The following is a 15,543-nucleotide window of genomic DNA, read 5'->3' on the forward strand; positions in this document are numbered from 1 at the left end:
GTATTACTTGCTTTAATAATTACAATGGAACTTTTTTTAAACAGGTTACAATAATAAAAAATAAAAAAATACATAAAATAAAATGAAAACAATAAAAAAATAGAAATGAAAATAAAAAAAATAATTATTTAATAAAATATAAAAACTTATAAAAAATAAGTCAAAAATTCCCTTGAAAATTTTAATGTGCCTGCCTGCTATCTGTGCCCTGGACCCCTGGCTTGGGGTCACCAGAAGCCAGCGTACTTATTAGATGGTGCCGAGTGTCTGTATCCAGGACTTTTCCGTTTAATATAAGAGAGCCACAGAGCTAGCCTAAAACAGTAGCATGTTTACACAAAAATGATAACATGTAGCATGTGTGCTAACGATAGCATGATAACAGTCAGCATGTTTCATATACCAAGTTATACAACCCAAAAAGTTAATGGTGGTGGAAATAGAAAAACATTTTTTAAAGTTAAATTAGCTTGCTAGCATGCAATCAGGTAACAAGTGTCACATACCAAGTTTTATGACTCTGGGTGAAACGGTTGCAAAGCTAGTTAAAAAAGTTAACATGCTAACATTAGCATGCTAGCAAGCTAACGTAAGCATAATAATAGTTAGCTTGTGTCACCTACCAAGTTGTATGACTCTAAAGGCGTATGGCTGGGATATTTGAGAAAAATGAGTACATTTGGCAAAGAAAGCTAGCACTTTAATGTTAGCATGCTTATGTCTGCATGTTAACAGTTTACACAAGTACCAAGTTACATGACATTAGGGTAAACGGTTGCAAAACTAGCGCAAAAAGTTTAGCCTGCAAGTTTTAGCATGCTTGCAAAGCTAACGTCAGCATGCTATCAGTTAGCATGTGTCACATGCCAAGTTATATGACTGTAGGGAATTAGCTAAAAAAGTAGCATGCTAGCTTTATCATGATAGCATGCTAACATTAGCATGTTAGCAAGCTAACGTGAGCATAATAATAGTTAGCTTGTGTCACCTACCAAGTTGTATGACTCTAAAAGCTTATGGCTGGGATATTTGAGAACAATAGATTACATTTTAGCAAAGAAAGTTAGCACTTTAACATTAACATGTTTACGTTTGCATGCGAACAGTTTACAAGTGCCAAGTCCCAAGTCACATGACATTAGGGTAAACGGTTGCAAAACTAGCGCAAAAAGTTAGTCTGCTAATTTTAGCATGCTAACCAAAGCTAGCATTAGCATGCTGTCAGTTAGCATTTGTCACATACCAAGTTATACGACTGTAGGGAATTAGCTAAAAAGGTAGCATGCTAGCTTTATTATGCTAGCATGCTAACATTAGCATGCTAGCAAGCTAACGTAAGCATGATAATAGTTAGCTTGTGTCACCTACCAAGTTGAATGACTTTAAAGGCGTATGGCTGGGATGAATGAGAAAAATAGATTACATTGAAAAAAGAAAGTTAGCACTTTAACATTAGCATGTTTATGTTTGCATGCGAACAGTTTACAAATGCTAAGTCCCAAGTTAGATGACTCCGCTGTAAACGGTTGCAAAACTAGCGCAAAAAGTTAGCCTGCTAATTTTACCATGCTAACCAAAGCTAACATTAGCATGCTGTCAATCAGCATGTGTCACATACCATGTTATATGACTGTAAGTAATTAGCTAAAAAGGTAACATGCTAGCATCAATATGCTAGCATGCTAATATTAGGATGCTAGCCGTTAATGCGGGGGTTCCCTCCGGGTACTCCGGCTTCCTCCCACTTCCAAAGACATGCACCTGGGGATAGGTTGATTGGCAACACTAAATTGGCCCTAGTGTGTGAATGTGAGTGTGAATGTTGTCTGTCTATCTGTGTTGGCCCTGCGATGAGGTGGCGACTTGTCCAGGGTGTACCCCGCCTTCCGCCCGATTGTAGCTGAGATAGGCGCCAGCGCCCCCCGCGACCCCGAAAGGGAATAAGCGGTAGAAAATGGATGGATGGATGGATGACTCAAATGGTGAATGAATTCAGAGTCTAGACCGGGGGTCGGCAACCCGCGGCTCTTTAGCGCCGCCCTAGTGGCTCTCTGGAGTTTTTTCAAAACTATATGAAAAATGGAAAAAGATGAGGGGGAAAAAAGATATTTTTTGTTTTAATTTGGTTTCTGTAAATGATAAATGATAAATGGGTTGTACTTGTATAGTGCTTTTCTACCTTTAAGGTATTCAAAGCGCTTTGACACTACTTCCACATTTACCCATTCACACACACATTCACACACTGATGGAGGGAGCTGCCATGCAAGGCGCTAACCAGCACCCATCAGGAGCAAGGGTGAAGTGTCTTGCTCAGGACACAACAGACGTGACGCGGTTGGTACTAGGTGGGGATTGAACCAGGGACCATCGGGTTGGGCACGGGCACTAGGAGGACAAACATGACACAAAACTCCCTAATTGCTATAAAGCACACTGTTTATATTAAACATGCTTCACTGATTCAAGTATTTGGCGAGCGCCGTTTTGTCCTACTAATTTTGGTGGTCCTTGAACTCACCCTAGTTTGTTTACATCAGTGGTCACCAACCTTTTTGAAACCAAAAGCTACTTCTTGGGTACCGATTAATGCGAAGGGCTACCAGTTTGATACACACTTAAATAAATTGCCAGAAATAACCAATTTGCTCAATTTACCTTTAATAAATAAATCTATAAAATGGGTATTTCTGTCTGTCATTGCGTCACACATTTTTTTTCCTTTTACGGAAGGTTTTTTATAGAGAATAAATGATGAAAAAAACACTTAATTGAACGGTTTAAAAGAGCAGTAAACACGCACAAAAAAAAAGAAAATTAAATTTTGAAACATAGTTTATCTTCAATTTCGAATCTTTAAAATTCAAAATTCAACCGAAAAATATGAAGAAAAAAACTAGCTAATTCGAATCTTTTAGAAAAAATTTAAATGAATAATTTATGGAATATCATTAGTAATTTTTCCTGATTAAGATTAATTTTAGAATTTTGATGACATGTTTTAAATAGGTTAAAATCCAATCTGCACTTTGTTAGAATATATAACAACTTTGACCAAGATATATTTCTAACGAAGACAAATCATTATTTCTTCTAGATTTTCCAGAACAAAAACTTTAAAAGAAATTCGAAAGACTTTGAAATAAGATTTAAATTTGATTCTACATTTGCCAGAATAATTTTTTTGAATTTTAATCATAATAAGTTTGAAGAAATATTTTACAAATATTCTTCGCCGAAAAAACAGAAGCTAAAATGAAGAATTAAATTAAAATGTATTTATTATTCTTTACAATAAAAAAAAATATTTGAACATTGATTTAAATTTTCAGGAAAGAAGAGGAAGGAATTTAAAAGGTAAAAAGGTATATGTGTTTAAAAATCCTAAAATCATTTTTAAGGTTGTATTTTTTCTCCAAAATTGTCTTTCTGAAAGTTATAAGAAGCAAAGTAAAAAAACAAATTAATTTATCTAAACAAGTGAAGACCAAGTCTTTAAAATATTTTCTTGGATTTTCAAATTCTATTTGAGTTTTGTCTCTCTTAGAATTAAAAATGTTGAGCAAGGCGAGACCAGCTAGCTAGTAAATAAATAAAATAAAAAAATAGAGGCAACTCACTGGTAAGTGCTGCTATTTGAGCTATTTTTAGAACAGGCCAGCGGGGGACTCATCTGGTCCTTACGGGCGACCCGGTGCCCGCGGGCACAGCGTTGGTGACCCCTGATCTAGAGATTTAATACTTGCATAATAATAAAAATTATAATACTGAATAATGACATTTTTTTTTTTTTTTTTTTACCAAAACCTTTTGGGGTCTCCGGGATCATAACTGAGTGGAGGCATAAATGTATATTTTTTTATACATATATTGTATTGGTTTTTAAAATAAAAACTATGAAAATGGCCCCCGCTTGCTCTGAGTTTTCAGTGTGCGGCCCTCAGTGGAAAAAGTTTGGACACCCCTGGTCTAGAGGAATAAGACTCACAATTCTTTGTGTGCGCCCCTAGTATTTGTGTCTCTACTGTATTTGTGTACGTACAGCAGCAAGTCAAAAGCATCAAGATAGTCTCTGCTGGCGTTTCATGTCAGACGCCATCTTTTCACCGGCCGGCTGCTGCGATGACGTCGTGGATGGATTAGGTGGAGTTAAGGGTGTGGTGAAAATAGCCTGACATTTAGGACAGGGGGGAAGGTGGGTGTCGGGGGTCGGATTTGGGAATATTTGTGGTGTAAACCCACAGCTCACATTCCTGCCGTCAATCCAGATACCCACAATGCACTGCCGGTGACGGATGGACCACCATTACAGCCCTCAGGGGCCCCGGCCCCAGGATCGTAGAAGTGACTCACGAGTGGGAGAAGGCAACCTCCGGGTAGTACTCAAGTATTTGATATTTAATGCGTCGTGATTTGGTCTCGCTTTAAAGCGATACGCCGACAAGATGCTGGACACTGGAATTGAAGCACAAATGCATTTGGGGCTCGCTCATGAACACATTTCTGTTTATCGTTGAGTAGAATGTTTCAACTTTGAGTTTTAATGCCAAAATCTCCTGTGAGAATGTGACATGTTTAAATGTTCTTCCCTAATCCAAAGTCATGTTTAAAGCAGCTATTCTCTAAAGGACCAGATGAGTCGCCCGCTGGCCTGTTCTAAAAATAGCTCAAATAGCAGCACTTACCAGTGAGCTGCCTCCATTTTTTAAATGTAATTTATTTACTAGCAAGCTGGTCTCGCTTTGCTTGACATTTTTAATTCTAAGAGGGACAAAACTCAAATACAATTTGAAAATTCAAGAAAATATTTTAAAGACTTGGTCTTCACTTGTTTAAATAAATTCTTTTTTTTTTTTTTTTACTTTGCTTCTTATAACTTTCAGAAAGACAATATTAGAGAAAAAATACAACCTTAAAAATGATTTTAGGATTTTTAAACATATCCCTTTTTACCTTTTAAATTCCTTCCTCTTTTTTCCTGACAATTTAAATAAATGTTAAAGTAAATTTATTTTTTTATTGTAAAGAATAATAAATACATTTTAATTTAATTCTTCATTTTAGCTTCTGTTTTTTCGACGAAGAATATTTGTAAAATGTTTCTTCAAACTTATTATTATTAAAATTCAAAAAAATTATTCTGGCATATATAGAAAATCTGTAGAATCAAATTTAAATTTTATTTCAAAGTCTTTTGAATTTCTTTTAAAATTTTTGTTCTGGAAAATCTAGAAGAAATAATAATTTGTCTTTGTTAGACATACAGCTTTGTCCAACTTGTTATATATTCTAACAAAGTACAGATTGGATTTGAACCTATTTAAAACATGTCATCAAAATTCAAAAATTAATCTTAATCAGGAAAAATTATTAATGATGTTCCATAAATTAATTTGTTATTTTTTTCAAAGAGATTCGAATTAGCTAGTTTTTCTCTTCCTTTTTTCGGTTGAATTTTAAATTTTAAAGAGTCGAAATTGAAGATGAACTATGTTTCAAAATTTTATTTTCATTTTTTTCCTGTTTTCTCCTCTTTTAAAATGTCAATTAAGTGTTTTTTTCATAATTTATTCTCTACAAAAAAATTCCGTAAAAGGAAAAAAATGTACGACGGAATACCCATTTTTTTTATATATATAGATTTATTTATTAAAGGTAAATTGAGCAAATTGGCTATTTCTGGCAATTTATTCAAGTGTGTATCAAACTGGTAGCCCTTCACATTAATCAGTACCCAAGAAGTAGCTCTTGGTTTCAAAAAGGTTTGTGACCCCTACTCTAAACAATTCTTATTTTTAATGATTCTTAATCGATTAAACAAATAATTTTTTAAAACATTTTTTGTGTTCTTTGTCCCGTTGAGCCACTATTGATTGTGCATCGAGAATCGATTCTGAATCGAACCATTATCTCTTAGGATAGAATTGAACCGTGTGGTGCCCAAAGACTCAGCCCTACCAGCTAGCCATCAAATTTTATATAAATATGTATAAATGTTATCATACATACAAACTTTTATTAAAAAATATTTCTTTATTTTCCCCCAAATTTTTTTAGTTATTCTGATATGTAACATTTCTCAATCTTTTTTTTTTTTTTAAACAGTTTTACATTCTTTGTGTACTTTGTCCTGAGGAATCATTATTATTTTGAATCGGGAATCGTTTTTGAATTAAATCGTCATCTCCAACAATCGAATAGAAGTGTTTTACCTTAAAAAAAAACAGTGGTATTGATTTTCCATTTACAAAAGGAACTGGAAAAACTACCGCAAATTTTACGGTAAAATTTTGTTATTGTAAAACCGTTTATGGTAACGCCGTAAAATCAGTTGTTTTTATGGTAAAAAAAACAAAAAATTTTTACTGTAAAACAGCAGTTTTCTTTTAACAGGAAAAAAACTAAAACATTTTTCTGTAAAATTCTGCCAACTGAGCTGCCAATTTTTTTTACCATTAAAAAAAAACAAACAAACAGTGGTACTGTTTTCCATTTACAAAATAAACTGGAAAAACTACCGCAAATTTTACGGTGAAATTTTGTTATTGTTAAACCGTTTATGGTAACACCGTAAAATCAGTAATTTTTCTGGTAAACAAGCAAACAAACAAACAAACAAACAGTTTTTACGGTAAAACAGCAGTTTTTTATTAACAGAAGTTTTTTTTGTGGAAAATTCTGCCAAGTGAGCTGCCAATTTTTTTTTAACCATAAAAAACAAACTAACAGTGGTACTGTTTTCCATTTACAAAATAAACTGGAAAAACAGCCGCAAATTTTAGGGTAAAATTCTGGCAACTGAGCTGGCAGTTTTTGACTATAAAAACTCTGGTACTGTTTTGCCATTTACGGTAACTCACCGTAAAATATGTTGTTGTTTTCATAGTAAAAAAACCCCAAGAGTTTTACTGTAAAAAAGCAATTATAAATTAACAGAATTTTTTTTTATTCTTTTGTGTAAAATTCTGGCAACTGAGCTGCCAGTTTTTTTTTTTTTACAAAATAAACTGGAAAAACTACCGCAAATTTTACGTTAAAATTTTGTTATTGTAAAATCGTTTATTGTAACACCGTAAAATCAGTAGTTTTTCTGGTAGGCAAACAAACTGTTTCTATTGTAAAACAGCAGTTTTCTATTAACATAATTTTTTTTGTGTGTAAAATTCTGCCAACTGAGCTGGCAATTTTTTTTTTTTTTAAATCAATTTTAAATTAACATTTTTTTTTATTTTATTCTTTTGTGTAAACGTCTGGAAACTGAGCTGCCAGTTTTTTTTTTTTTTTTTACAAAATAAACTGGAAAAACTACCGCAAATTTTAAGGTAAAGATTTTGGTATTGTAAAACCGTTATGGTAACGCCATAAAATCAGTTGTTTTTATGGTAAACAAACAAACAAACAAACAAACAGTTTTTACTGTAAAACAGCAGTTTTCTATTAACAGAAAACATGTTTGTGTAAAATTCTGCCACCTGAGCTGCCAATTTTTGTTACCATAAAAAAACAACAACAGTGGTACTGTTTTCCATTTACAAAATAAACTGGAAAAACAGCCGCAAATTTCAGGGGTAAAATTCTGGCAACTGAGCTGGCAGTTTTTGACTATAAAAACTCTGGTACTGTTTTGCCATTTACGGTAAGTCACTGTAAAATCCGTTGTTGTTTTCACAGTAAGAAAACAAGAGTTTAACTGTAAAAAAGCAATTTTAAATTAACATAATTTTTTTTTTTTTGCGTAAAATTCTGGCAACTGAGCTGCCAGGTTGTTCTTTTTTTACAAAATAAACTGGAAAAATGACCGCAAATTTTATGGTAAAATTGTTACGACTGAGCTGCCTTTTTTTTTTTTACTGTAAAATCGACAAATTGTATTTTTTTTACATTTTACGTATAACGAACTAATGTATAGAATTGAGTGTAATATTATCCTTCTCTGAGAGAAGCAGCCCTGGGGTCCAACACAACCGGTTGTAATTAATCACAAGGTAGATATGTCTAATTCGCTTAAAACTTTTTTCTACATTTTTTAATATCTCAAAACTATATATATATATATATATATATATATATATATATATATATATATATATATATATATATATATATATATAAAAGGTAATTTTCTGCAAGTTTTTGCCATTTCCAGGTGCTGATCCAGAACCACTTTGCCCACGGTTCTTTATCCCGTCCCTTCCAAACGTTAGCCACTCAGATACAACTAATGGAGGCAGACTAGGGCTTCTTAAATGCAAACACAAGTTAGCTATTTACATACTTTCACCTAAAAAACACTCATCTTGACTTGTATTTTTATTTTGTAGTAGTAGCAGCAACTTCTTCCCAGTCAACTTCCTTTGTTTTCACTTTATCGCTTTGCGCATGTATGTGACATCTAGGTCCCATTGAGGTCACATTGGGGCCACATTCCTACTTCCGTCCCAATACTTTTGTTCATGCAGAGAACTTCCTGACCAGTTGTCCGCGCCCTTATTTGGTGATGTTGTGGGACGTTGTGATATCAGTTGTGTTATCACCTGAAATCCCTCTGGATCGTCATGATATCAGTTACGTTATCGCCTGAAGTCACTCTGGATTGTTGTGGTATCAGTCGTGTTATGACCTAAAGTCACTCTGGATCGTTACGATATCACCTGAAGTCAGTCTGCATCGTCACGTTGTCACCTAAAGTCACTCTGGATCGTTATGATATCACCTGAAGTCAGTCTTGATCGTCATGTTGTCACCTTAAGTCACTCTGGATCGTCATAATATCAGTCGTGTCATCACCTCAAGTCACTCTGGATCGTCATGTTATCACCTAAAGTCCCTCTAGATCGTCGTGATATCACCCGAAGTCACTCCGAATCGTCGTGATATCCGTCATGTTATCACCTAAAGTCACTCTGGATCATCGTAATATCAGTCATGTTATCGCCTGGAGTCTTTCTGGATCATCGTATTATCACCCGAAGTCACTCTGGATCGTCGTGATATCGGTGGTGTTATCACCTCAAGTCACTCTGGATCATCATGACATCAGTTGTATTATCGCCTGAAGTCCCTCTGGATCGTCGTGATAGCAGTCGTGTTATCGCTTTACGTCACACTGGATCATCATGTTATCACCTGAAATCCCTCTGGGGCATTGTGATATCAGTTGTGTTATCACCTGAAATCCCTCTGGATCGTCATGATATCAGTCACGTTATCGCCTGAAATCACTCTGGATCGTCATGACATCAGTCGTGTTATTGCCTGAAGTCCCTTTGGATCGTCGTGATAGCAGTGGTGTTATCGCTTAATGTCACACTGGATCATCGTGTTATCACCTGAAATCCCTCTGTAGCGTTGTGATATCAGTTGTGTTATTACCAGAAATCCCTCTGGATCGTCATGATATCAGTCACGCTAACGCCTGAAGTCACTCTGGATTGTTGTGGTATCAGTTGTGTTATAACCTAAAGTCACTCTGGATCATTACGATATCACCTGAAGCCAGTCTACATCGTCATGTTGTCACCTGAAGTCACTCTGGATCGTTACGATATCACCTGAAGTCAGTCTGGATCGTCATGTTGTCACCTGAAGTCACTCTGGATCGTCATGATATCAGTCGTGTCATCACCTCAAGTCACTCTGTATTGTCATGTCATCACCTAAAGTCACTCTGGATTGTCGTAATATTAGTCATGTTATTACCTGAAGTCACTCTGGATCGTTGTGATATCAGTCATGTTATCACCTGAAGTCAGTCTAGATTGTTGTGATATCAGTCATGTTATCCCCAGAAGTCACTCTGGATCGTCATGTTATCACCTGAAGTCTGTCTAGATTTTTGTCATGTTATCACCTGAAGTCACTCTGGATCGTCGTGATTTTAGTCATGTTATGACCTGAAATCCTTCAGGATCATCGTGATATCAGTTGTGTTATCACCTGTAGTCACTCTGGATCATCGTGATATCAGTCATGTTATCAACTGAAGTCACTCTGGATCGTCATATTATCACTTGAAGTCAGTCCAGATTGTCGTGATATCAGTCATGTTATCACGTGAAATCTCTCTGGATCGTCATGATATCAGTCATGTTATCACCTAAAATCCCTCTGGATCGTCATGATATCAGCCGTGTTGTCACCTGAAGTCACATTGGATGGTTGTGATATCAGTCATGCAGATAACAGGAAGTGTCAGCCATGTTTGAACCACTTTTAGTGTGCCGGGGGCGGGAGGATTTGTTTTGTTAGCAAGTTATGCTAGCGAGCGAGCACACACACACACACACACACACACACACACACACACACACACACACACACACACACACACACACACACACACTGTGCCCTAACAAAAGCACATTTGGGCGAGTGCTAGGAACTGGACGATGATGCGATTAGTTGGTTGCCATGGTTTCTGCTGACTCGCACAGTTTTCAGGCCTCTTCACAGCCGTCAGGACGGTTCTGGTTCTGCCTGATCAGCTTCCTGGACTTGATTGACAAGTCCAGAACGTCCATGCTGGACCTTCGTTGCAGCGGGTAATGAATCATTGGACCCTTAAAGGGTGGCGTAGTTACGTCATGCACAGCATTCGTCACGGTTTACCCGACACGTGAAATGTGACGAATTCCAACTTTGACAACCGCGTCTGTTGTTATGTAGTGTGGCTGTTCCGTTTTCCCCACAGAAAGGGCAACCAAGTCTGCACAGATTATTACTCAAGATTTCCAGTTTGTATATTTTTCATTTATTTATTTTCCAAACAGGAGAACAGCAGCAGTAGTTGTTATTATTTGGTGGCTGGTTCTTAGTTGGTTAGTTAGTTTTGGTCAATCAGTTAGTTAGGTAATAAATCTGAAAGGAGGAATGCAGTCTATCATTTTCGTACCAAAATCAATGCCCTTAATAATAAATAATAATAATAATAATAAATATCTATAATAAATATCAACCATTTATAAACTCATGTTGATCATATACAATAAAATTCAAATAAGGTTATATATTTCATGAGCACGTTTCATCTATCAAACATTATATTTACCATTTACAAGCCTCTGTAAAGTGCATTTTAGTAAATCACTACAACTCCCAAAATGCCCCACGGCAAACCAGGAAGTAGCGATACCTACGCTAAGACAGGTGCCGCGATAAACAAACATTTATCTAAGCGCCCGGATCTACAAGAGCGCTATAGCGGAGTTTAAAAAGCAGCGGACACAACACAATACAGATGAGCATGGTGACAGCGTACAACATAAAACAAGGCAAACGGGAACTTACCAAGTGGCTGCACACCGGGTTGAGCATGAGTACAGACTGAATGAACTGCTACGCCATTTAACAGTCCTAACGCCGATCAGCTGGGCTAACGGTACACGCCTCTCTTAAGGAGACACTTCGGTTTTAGACTGCTGAGTTTTACTTAAATTTAGCATCCGATCTAAAACACATAAACAAACCCACTAACACAACAGTGGCGCTTTCCCTCATTTCCAGCAGACTGCATTGCAAAATGATGAAAGCCCTCATCCTCTCACAGCAACATGATTTACTCTGTCTGGATGGTCTCCCCCTGGTGGGATAAATAAGTCTATCAGTCGCACAATGGAAACTTCTTTTCAAATCATTCTCTTTTTCAACCCTGACCACATGCACTTAGAACAGGGTGTCAAACATACGGCTTGTGGGCCCGGTCAGGCCCGCCGACAGCTTTTATGTTTGCCAAGTCTGAAATTCTGAATGTGTCCACTTGATGTCGCAATAACAATTCTGCCAGGCAAGCAAACAGTTTGTCCAAGCAAGATGGACACAATTAAGCGCAGGCAGCTACGGTAGCGCCTGGCTGTGGCTCCGCCCCTTCCATAGCACCTGGCCGTGGGTCCATCCCCTCCATATTGCCTGGCTGTGGCACCGCCCCTTCCATTGCGCCTGGCCGTGGCTCTGCCCCTTCCATAGTGCCTGGCCGTGGCTCCTCCCCCTCCATAGTGCCCGGCCGTGGCTCCGCCCCCTCCATAACACCTGGCCGTGGCACCGCCACCTCTATAGCACCTGGCCGTGGCTCCGCCCCTTCCATAGCGCCTGGCCATGGCTCCGCCCCTTCCAAAGCACCTGGCCGTGGCTCCACTCGCCCCATATCGCCTGGCCGTGGCACCTCCTCTTCCATAGCGCCTGGCCGTGGCTCCTCCCCGTGCATAGCGCCTGGCTGTGGCTCCGCTCCCTCCATAGCGCCTGGCCATGGCTCCGCCCCCTCGATAGCGCCAGGCTGTGGCGGTAACCCCTCCATAACGCCTGGGCGTGGCGCCGCCACCTCCAAAGCGCCTGGCCGTGGCTCCGCCCCTTCCATAGTGCTTGGCCGTGGCTCCTTCCCCTCCATAGCACCTGGCCGTGGCTCCGCCCCTTCCATAGCGCCTGGCCGTGGGTCCGCCCCTTTAATAGTGCCTGGCTGTGGCCCCTGCCCCTCCACAGCGCCTTGTTGTGGCTCCGCCCCTTCCATAGCGCCTAGCCGTGGCTCCGCCCCTTCCTTATTGTCTGCCTGTGGCTCCTCCCCCTCCATAGCACCTGGCCATGGCTCCTCCCCCTCCATAGCACCTGGCCATGGCTCCTCCCCCTCCATAGCGCCTGGCCGTGGCGCCGCCACCTCCATAGCGCCTGGCTCTGGCGCCACCCCTTCCATCGCACCTGGCCGTGGCTCCGCCTCTTCCATTGCGCCTGGCCGTGGCGTTGCCCCTCCATAGCGCCTTGCTCTGGCTACACAACCTCCACAGCGCCTGGCTGTGGCTCCGCCCCTCCATTGCGTCTGGCTACGGCTCCGCCCCCTCCATAGCACCTGGCCATGGCTCCGCCCCTTCATAGCTCCTGCCCGTGGCTCCGTCCTCTCCATCCAAAGGAAACCTGCCGATTTTACGTCTCCCGCTTGTTGTTCGGACGCAGAGTGTGAGTCAACAGTTTCTACCTCCGTTTGTCTGCTTGGTTGACAACTTTTTATCCGTTTATTATTTGTTTTGTTTCATGTTTTTGTAGAAACACGAAGACAAAGTCTCATTTTTCAAGTTGACAATCTGAGGTGTTTTGTCAAGCAGATTATTTCTGGCCAATGTAGAAGAAAAAAGACAATCTGAAGTTCTCTTTATTTTTATGTTATCATGCCGTGATTGGAACAGACATTCCTCCATGATGACCCTGAGCTGAGACGCTCTTAAATTATAAGTTGTGTGACATCTGTAAAATGTGTCCTACGCTGTTAGTTGCCGTGCCACAACTCTCGCCTCATCTTCCTCACTGAAAGAGGAAAACAAAGGCCACCTCTCTTTGAGGGGTGGACCCTTTGGTAAGAACCTTGGACTAAGTCCTTCCCATCCAAGAATGCTCTCGACGTGACTCTTACATTAGTCTGACTGTGAAGGTTCTTGTGGTCTTGCAGCACACCCAGAGAAGAGTCCTGGAGGAGCAGCGAGAGTCCAGCTCGCCTGTCAAAGCCACGCCCGCTGCCGCCGCTAGCAAGACGCTCGCCGTCACAGACCCAAAGAATCTGGAGAAGAAGGCCACTCAAGACAGGGTGGAGCCTGAGGGGGTGAAGGACCCTAAATTGGACCTGGAACCGGTCCTGCTAGCTGGGACAAGAACCGGAGAAGCAGAAGCAGTCAGTGAGGTAAGAAGCATTTGGAGAGATTCTTTAAAGACTTAAACAGGAAGTAGCTCTTTATTGTTGCAACAAGCAGGAAGTAGCTCTTTATTGTTGCAACAAGCAGGAAGTAGCTCTTTATTGTTGCGAGAAGCAGGAAGTAGCTCTTTGTTGTTGCAACAAGCAGGAAGTAGTTCTTTATTGTTGTAAGAAGCAGGAAGTAGCTCTTTATTGTTGCAAGAAGCAGGAAGTTGCTCTTTATTGTTGCAAGAAGCAGTAAGTAGCTCTTTGTTGTTGCAACAAGCAGGAAGTAGCTCTTTATTGTTGCAAGAAGCAGGAAGTAGCTCTTTGTTGTTGCAACAAGCAGGAAGTAGTTCTTTATTGTTGCAAGAAGCAGCTCTTTACTGTTGCAAGAAGCAGCTCTTTACTGTTGCAAGAAGCAGGAAGTAGCTCTTTGTTGCTGCAACAAGCAGGAAGTAGTTCTTTATTGTTGTAAGAAGCAGGAATTAGCTCTTTATTGTTGCAAGAAGCAGGAAGTAGCTCTTTGTTTTTGCAAGAAGCACGAATGGGTTCTTTATTGTTGCAAGAAGTAGGAGTAGGTTCTTTATTGTTGTAAGAAGCAGGAAGTAGCTCTCTGTTGTTGCAAGAAGCAGGAAGTAGTTCATTATTGTTGTGAGAAGAAGGACATAGCTCTTTGTTGTTGCAAGAAGCAGGAAGTAGCTCTTTATTGTTGCAAGGAGCAGGAAGTAGCTCTTTGTTGTTGCAAAAAGCAGGAAGTATCTCTTTATTGTTTCAAAAGGCAGGAAATAGCTCTTTGTTGTTGCAAGAAAGAGGAAGTAGTTTTTTATTGTTGTAAGAGGCAAGAAGTAGCTCTTTGTTGTTGCAAGAAGCAGGAGGTAGCTGTTTATTGTTGCAAAAAGCAGGAAGCAGCTCTTTATTGTTGCAAGATGCAGGAAGTAGCTCTTAATTGTTGCAAGAAGCAGGAAGTAGCTCTTTGTTGTTGCAAGAAGCAGGAAGTAGCTATTTATTGTTGCAAGAAGCAGGAAGTAGCTCTTTGTTGTTGCAAGAAGCAGGCAGTTGCGCTTTATTGTTGCGAGAAGCAGGAAGTAGCTTTTTGTTGTTGCAACAAGCAGGCAGTAGCTCTTTATTGTTGTAAGAAGCAGGACGCAGCTCTTTGTTGTTGCAAGAAGCAGGAAGTAGCTCTTTATTGTTGCAAGAAGTAGGAAGTAGCTCTGTGTTGTTGCAAGAAGCAGGAAGTAGCATGTTGTTGTTTCAAAAAGCAGGAAGTAGTTCTTTATTGTTGCAAGAAGCAGGAAGTAGCTCTTTGTTGTTGCAACAAGCAGGAAGTAGCTCTTTATTGTTGCAAGAAGCAGCTCTTTACTGTTGCAAGAAGCAGGAAGTAGCTCTTTATTGTTGCAACAAGCAGGAAGTAGCTCTTTATTGTTGCAAAAAGCAGGAAGTAGCTCTCTGTTGCAAGAAACAGGAAGTAGCTATTGTTGCAAGAACCAGGAAGTAGCTCTTTGTTGCGAGAAGCAGGAAGTAGCTCTTTATTGTTGCAAGAACCAGGAAGTAGCTCTTTATCGGTGCAAGAAATAGGAAGTAGCTATTTATATGTGCAAGAATCAGGAAGTATCTCTTTATTGGTGCAAGAACCAGGAAGTAGCTCTTTATCGGTGCAAGAAATAGGAAGTAGCTATTTATATGTGCAAGAATCAGGAAGTATCTCTTTATTGGTGCAAGAACTATGAAGTAGCTCTTTGTTGCAAGAAGCAGGAAGTAGCTCTTTGTTTTTGCAAGAAGCAGGAATAGGTTCTTTATTGTTGTAAGAAGCAGGAAGTAGCTCTTTGTTGTTGCAAGAAGCAGGAAGTAGTTCATTATTGTTGTAAGAAGCCGGACGTAGCTCTTTGTTGTTTCAA

This window comes from Nerophis ophidion, linkage group LG01, assembly GCF_033978795.1.
Source record: "Nerophis ophidion isolate RoL-2023_Sa linkage group LG01, RoL_Noph_v1.0, whole genome shotgun sequence".
Classification (NCBI taxonomy): domain Eukaryota; kingdom Metazoa; phylum Chordata; class Actinopteri; order Syngnathiformes; family Syngnathidae; genus Nerophis; species Nerophis ophidion.